Source organism: Littorina saxatilis, linkage group LG16, assembly GCF_037325665.1.
Source record: "Littorina saxatilis isolate snail1 linkage group LG16, US_GU_Lsax_2.0, whole genome shotgun sequence".
Lineage (NCBI taxonomy): Eukaryota > Metazoa > Mollusca > Gastropoda > Littorinimorpha > Littorinidae > Littorina > Littorina saxatilis.
Genome location: NC_090260.1, coordinates 15,972,885 through 15,980,384, shown reverse-complemented (window position 1 = coordinate 15,980,384; position 7,500 = coordinate 15,972,885).

Genomic DNA, 7,500 nt, shown 5'->3' with positions numbered 1-7,500 from the left:
GTCTTCACGAGACAGACTGTGCAAGCTGAGATGGTGAGCTGAACTGTCTTCACGAGACAGACTGTGCAAGCTGAGATGGTGAGCTGAACTGTCTTCACGAGACAGACTGTGCAAGCTGAGATGGTGAGCTGAACTGTCTTCACGAGACAGACTGTGCAAGCTGAGATGGTGAGCTGAACTGTCTTCACGAGACAGACTGTGCAAGCTGAGATGGTGAGCTGAACTGTCTTCACGAGACAGACTGTGCAAGCTGAGATGGTGGGCTGAACTGTCTTCACGAGACAGACTGTGCAAGCTGAGATGGTGAGCTGAACTGTCTTCACGAGACAGACTGTGCAAGCTGAGATGGTGAGCTGAACTGTCTTCACGAGACAGACTGTGCAAGCTGAGATGGTGAGCTGAACTGTCTTCACGAGACAGACTGTGCAAGCTGAGATGGTGAGCTGAACTGTCTTCACGGGACAGACAGTGCAAGCTGAGATGGTGAGCTGAACTGTCTTCACGGGACAGACAGTGCAAGCTGAGATGGTGAGCTGAACTGTCTTCACGAGACAGACAGTGCAAGCTGAGATGGTGAGCTGAACTGTCTTCACGAGACAGACAGTGCAAGCTGAGATGGTGAGCTGAACTGTCTTCACGGGACAGACAGTGCAAGCTGAGATGGTGAGCGGAACTGTCTTCACGAGACAGACTGTGCAAGCTGAGATGGTGAGCTGAACTGTCTTCACGGGACAAACAGTGCAAGCTGAGATGGTGAGCTGAACTGTCTTCACGAGACAGACTGTGCAAGCTGAGATGGTGAGCTGAACTGTCTTCACGAGACAGACTGTGCAAGCTGAGATGGTGAGCCGAACTGTCTTCACGGGACAGACAGTGCAAGCTGAGATGGTGAGCGGAACTGTCTTCACGGGACAGACAGTGCAAGCTGAGATGGTGAGCGGAACTGTCTTCACGGGACAAACACTGCAAGCTGAGATGGTGAGCCGAACTGTCTTCACGGGACAGACTGTGCAAGCTCACAGAAGATTTGCGTCGTGCAGCGAAGGAAAGAATCGCGATCTTGTTTCCGACTCAGTACCTCTTTGTTTTTCATCAGACGGTGACCTGTCATTATGCTTGCTCGGCTTTGTTAGATGTTTGCATATCTTGTTGCTATTTTCTTTGCTTTTATTATTGTTTCTTATTTGTGCTTCGTTTATCGATGCAACGTCTTGTGCACGGGTCAAAATGTGTGTGTCAGGGGTCGTTTTACTTGAACTTGACGTTCGTGTTTCTCCGAACGTCTGTGTATCGAAACACAGATACACGCACTCCATGACTCTGTAAGAAGACAAAACATATCGCTAGGTTTCATTTGTTTTTGATGAATGTATGACCTTTCATTAAGTAGTTTTGTTTTTTGTTTACTTTTGCCAGTTTGCCAGTTCGTTTATGGAACTTTGCAAAGCAGTGTCGTGTCGTCTGTTTAGGTCTGGGGAAACACCAATGAAAAGAGTCGAAGAATCCCCGAGCGTTTCTATTGGGTTTGCTTTTGATTATCCATGTATAACCTGCTTCTTGCAACTATGGTAACCGGGGATTTATTGCCTGGGGAACATGAGATTTATTTCCCAAGTGCTTGTGAATGAAAACTCGTGAAAATGATGACAATGTAACATGTTCGTCTACTTTCATCTCATCCTACACAACTCCTTGTAGATAAATGGACTGCTAAGCCTAACTGTTATTTTCATTGATGTGTCTCACTCAGATATGCGACATTTTACCATTTCAAACGGTCTGGATTTTGCTAAACTTCAAAAAGAAATGAAGCAGTCAAAAATGTGTGGTATCGCACCTCCGCAGCAGCTGGATCGGAATAAAATTGACTCCGTAAAAAACAAAAACAAAATCTCCCCCACCCCCATTTGTGTTGCACAGAGCAGTAAGCAGTTCCTTGCCCCCCTTCCTCTTGTTGGCTTCACATGAGTTACCTCCTCTCCCATTCCCCTTCTCTTCCCGAGCCCCCCACCTCCCCCTCCACCCTGCCACTACTCCTTCCGTCACCACTTGTGTCCGGCAAAAAGTGATCATTTCGTTGTTCTTTATTCTCTTTTCGCTCTGCATCAGATACCCCCCTCCCCCCCTCCGCAACTCTTGCTTTTACTGTGATTACCACAGCCCCCCCCCCCCCCCCCCCCCACTTCCTCCCGCTTTCCTTCTGAAGAAGCAGTGAGCATCATGTTGGTCTCTGTTCTCCTTTTGTTACCCCATCTATTAAACCTGCCACCCCCTGCACACCCGAACTCGCCCATATCCCTCCCACCCCCAACCACCCCCACCAACTGACCCCACGTGTGACAGAGCAGTGAGCAGTGTCAGTGTACTGTGTGCAGGACGGTGGAGGACCGGGCACCGTGAGGGCGATCCTTTCACAGAGAGGACAAGGCCGTGTGTACGTCCGGTGGGACAGAGGCGTTAAATTCTACGCGTACCGTATGGGAGATGAGGGCCGCTATGACCTGGACCTGGCCTGATCTACACCGCCACCACTCTGTGTACTCTGCACCACGTCATGTCGCCTGTCTGACGTCATGGTTTCAGTGTAAAATGCCACAGCCACAGGTATGGAGTGCTGTTTTTATATTTAGTCAAGTTTTGACTAAATATTTTAACATCGAGGGGGAATCGAAACGAGGGTCGTGGTGTATGTGCGTGCGTGCGTGCGTGTGTGTGTGTGTGTGTGTGTGTGTGTGTGTGTGTGTGTGTGTGTGTGTAGAGCGATTCAGACTAAACTACTGGACCGATCTTTATGAAATTTGACATGAGAGTTCCTGGGTATGAAATCCCCGAATATTTTTTTCATTTTTTTGATAAATGTCTTTGATGACGTCATATCCGGCTTTTCGTGAAAGTTGAGGCGGCACTGTCACGCCCTCATTTTTCAACCAAATTGGTTGAAATTTTGGTCAAGTAATCTTCGACGAAGCCCGGGGTTCGGTATTGCATTTCAGCTTGGTGGCTTAAAAATTAATTAATGACTTTGGTCATTAAAAATCTGAAAATTGTAAAAAAAAATAAAAATTTATAAAACGATCCAAATTTACGTTTATCTTATTCTCCATCATTTGCTGATTCCAAAAACATATAAATATTTTATATTCGGATTAAAAACAAGCTCTGAAAATTAAATATATAAAAATTATTATCAAAATTAAATTGTCCAAATCAATTTAAAAACACTTTCATCTTATTCCTTGTCGGTTCCTGATTCCAAAAACATATAGATATGATATGTTTGGATTAAAAACACGCTCAGAAAGTTAAAACAAAGAGAGGTACAGAAAAGCGTGCTATCCTTCTTAGCGCAACTACTACCCCGCTCTTCTTGTCAATTTCACTGCCTTCGCCATGAGCGGTGGCCTGACGATGCTACGAGTAAAATGGCATTGCGTTTCATTCTGTGAGTTCCACAGCTTGACTAAAATATGTAGTAATTTCGCCTTACGCGACTTGTTCATTACTCCGATGATCACTTTGTGGATAAATTGTCGAACGTTATTAAGATTAGAGCTTTCAGACACAATTATTACTATTATCATCATCGTGATCGTCAGCGTCATCATCGAACAACTTTTCATTATGTTTCTGTTATCGTCGTCGTTCTTCTTGTTGTCGTCGTCGTCGTCAACGGCATCAACATCCACCTACATTTCTCCTGTTGTCATTATGTGTTTCTGCTGTTGCTAATGTTTTCTTGTACCGCCTCCTTAATATGTTCTTGATGGTAGCAAGACTGTTTTGCTATCAGAGACGGTAGAGAACACAGTCCAGCGACTTGATGGTAGCAAGACTGTGTTGCTGGTTTGCTGGCAAGGTGCTATCAGAGACGGTAGAGAACACAGTCCAGCGACTTGATGGTAGCAAGACTGTGTTGCTGGTTTGCTGGCAAGGTGCTATCAGAGACTGTAGAGAACACAGTCCAGTGACTTGATGGTAGCAAGACTGTGTTGCTGGTTTGCTGGCAAGGTGCTATCAGAGACTGTAGAGATCACAGTCCAGCGACTTGATGGTAGCAAGACTGTGTTGCTGGTTTGCTGGCAAGGTGCTATCAGAGACTGTAGAGAACACAGTCCAGTGACTTGATGGTAGCAAGACTGTGTTGCTGGTTTGCTGGCAAGGTGCTATCAGAGACTGTAGAGAACACAGTCCAGTGACTTGATGGTAGCAAGACTGTTGCTGGTTTGCTGGCAAGGTGCTATCAGAGACTGTAGAGAACACAGTCCAGTGACTTGATGGTAGCAAGACTGTGTTGCTGGTTTGCTGGCAAGGTGCTATCAGAGACTGTAGAGAACACAGTCCAGCGACTTGATGGTAGCAAGACTGTGTTGCTGGTTTGCTGGCAAGGTGCTATCAGAGACTGTAGAGAACACAGTCCAGCGACTTGATGGTGGTAGCAAGACTGTGTTGCTGGCTTGCTGGCAAGGTGCTATCAGAGACTGTAGAGAACACAGTCCAGTGACTTGATGGTAGCAAGACTGTGTTGTTGGTTTGCTGGCAAGGTGCTATCAGAGACTGTAGAGATCACAGTCCAGCGACTTGATGGTGGTAGCAAGACTGTGTTGCTGGTTTGCTGGCAAGGTGCTATCAGAGACTGTAGAGAACACAGTCCAGTGACTTGATGGTAGCAAGACTGTGTTGCTGGTTTGCTGGCAAGGTGCTATCAGAGACTGTAGAGGACACAGTACAGCGACTTGATGGTGGTAGCAAGACTGTGTTGCTGGTTTGCTGGCAAGGTGCTATCAGAGACTGTAGAGATCACAGTCCAGCGACTTGATTGTAGCTAGACTGTGTTGTTGGTTTGCTGGCAAGGTGCTATCAGAGACTGTAGAGAACACAGTCCAGTGACTTGATGGTAGCAAGACTGTGTTGCTGGTTTGCTGGCAAGGTGCTATCAGAGACTGTAGAGATCACAGTCCAGCGACGTTACGCATTGGAATGTTTTCTTGACGTTTTAATGATTGTATTTTGAGCTGCTGGTCAGTCTTTGAAAGTATAATTCGTATTTTGTGATGAGGATGTTTCAATGATATTTGCACGGTTGTACTTGTTTTAATCTGCTGAATTCTCTTTGATAATATACTTTGTGATTTCTATCCGATATTTTGTGCTGTCGCTGTGGGAACGACTTGCCAAGTCTTTGACAGTTGAGTTTGTGTTGATGGAATTAAGATGTTGAAATGATTGTTACATGATTGTTTTTAAAGATGCTGATTAATCTTTGAAAGTATATAAGTGAATTCTATCTAATGTTTCTGTGCCATCTCTGAAGAAAAGGCTTGTCGGTCCTAGACAATGGAGTTCGTGATTGTGGAATTAAACAGCTGAAGAAGTGTTTGCATGATTGTTTGATTAAGGTGCTGGTTAATCTTCTGGTGAACTGGGTGGCCGAGTGGTAACGCACTTGCGCTCGGAATCGAGAGGTTGCGTGTTCGACCCTGGGTCAGGCCGCTATTTTCTCCCCCCTTTCCTAACCTAGGTGGTGGGTTCAAGTGCTAGTCTTTCGGATGAGACGAAAAACCGAGGTCCCTTCGTGTACACTACATTGGGGTGTGCACGTTAAAGATCCCACGATTGACAAAAGGGTCTTTCCTGGCAAAATTGTATAGGCATAGCTAAAAATGTCCACCAAATACCCGTGTGACTTGGAATAAAGGCCGTGAAAGGTGAATGCTCGCCCTAATAGGCTTGAGGTTTGCTGGCCGATGTGAATGCGTGATATATTGTGTAAAAAAATTCCATCTCACACGGCAGAAATTAATATGTAAAGCACTTAGAGAAAACGTCACGTCAAGCGCTATATAAATCTCCCCATACAACAATACAAAAGTATCTTTAGTGATTTCTATCCAATATTTTGTAATATCACTTTGGAAGCATTGTCATTCCGTGTGTGTAATCTGTGTATAGCTATTTTGTTCAACTGTGTTATTGATATTCTAAAAGGCTACACTTTTTGTTTTGACGAATTGATTGTAGAAATACACATGTATCATTGTTGAAAACCTATCTTGGGGTGACTGATACAATAAAATAAGCAAATGATCAACGGCTTACTAGTGCAACTGATGGATGAATGAATAAAAGGAAGGGTGGTTGGATTGATGGAAGGATGGTTGGATTGATGGATGGAAGAAAGGTTGATTGATTGATTGCGAACTGAGACATGAAGCGAACGTAAAGGTGTAGAACAAAAGCCTGATTTCTTTTTCTAACGTTTTTTCATCATACATTTTGAGATAGTAAAGTAAGTGAATAATACACAGTGCAACTATTTCATTAGTTTGAAAATATCCACTTTATTCCACAAATTCGGGATTAACCCAGCTAAAATAGTTTTGAGTTCATGATAATAAATGAATTTTGAAGGCACCACGCCGAAGTGCATTCCCATATTCCGGACGGAGCCAAATAGTGATTGGTAAAAACAACTGAGATTGTTCCTGTGAATGATCGTGAATATCTTTGCTTTTTACTCGGACAACCATTTGAGGGGCCAATCTCCAGCAAGGGGTGTGTCGGAAACACGTGTACAGGAGCAAGTGTGAAGTTTTTTGTCAGAGGAAAAGCAAGGGTACTCACTCTCTCACAACCCATACCGAAAAACCCGATGGAGTTAATTCCGAAAATCGTCTATTACAACGCAGTTTCATGATGTACACCTGCAGTTTGCGAAGAGGAGTAGCAGGTGTAAGCAACAAGTAACAGATAAAGAACTATCATCTATCATCTATCATCTCACACATAAACCTTTGCAATCGTAGTTTGTCCTTGGTTTAAACAGTTTTATTCAGTTGCATAAATACAAAGCCGTAATTGAAAATTGTAATTAAGGGAGCACAACAAGATAAACTTATAAATGTGCTCTTAGAAACAAACGAGTAATGTGGCGGACAATATTGTAAATGCATGATATTTAAACAAATGAAAACAAAAACAACAACAACGATAACTATAGCAACAGTGGTACGGAAATCTCACACACATACAACGCACACTCACACACACACACGTGCACACACACACGTGCACACACACAAAAACACACACACACACACACACACACACACACACACACACACACACACACACACACACATAGAGACACACACATAGACACAGAGGACAATCAGATACAGGGAGAGAGAGAGAGAGAGAGAGAGAGAGAGAGAGAGAGAGAGATATTGCATCCACTATAGATCAATTCAATGCTCTAGTAACAAAATGACAGTTTGTCCTTCACATCAGAAGTAATTTCTCTTAACGAGGCAAACCATGAGAAGTTACAGATGTGTCCTGATATCAACACACTTGTCATTAAAACTAATCAAATTAAAGAACACAATAAAAACAAAAACAAAACCCAAACTTAAATGACAATTAGCCTCAACATAAATAACCTGAAATACTAATGTTATATAATTCGTGTGTGTGTGTGTGTGTGTGTGTGTGTGTGTGTGT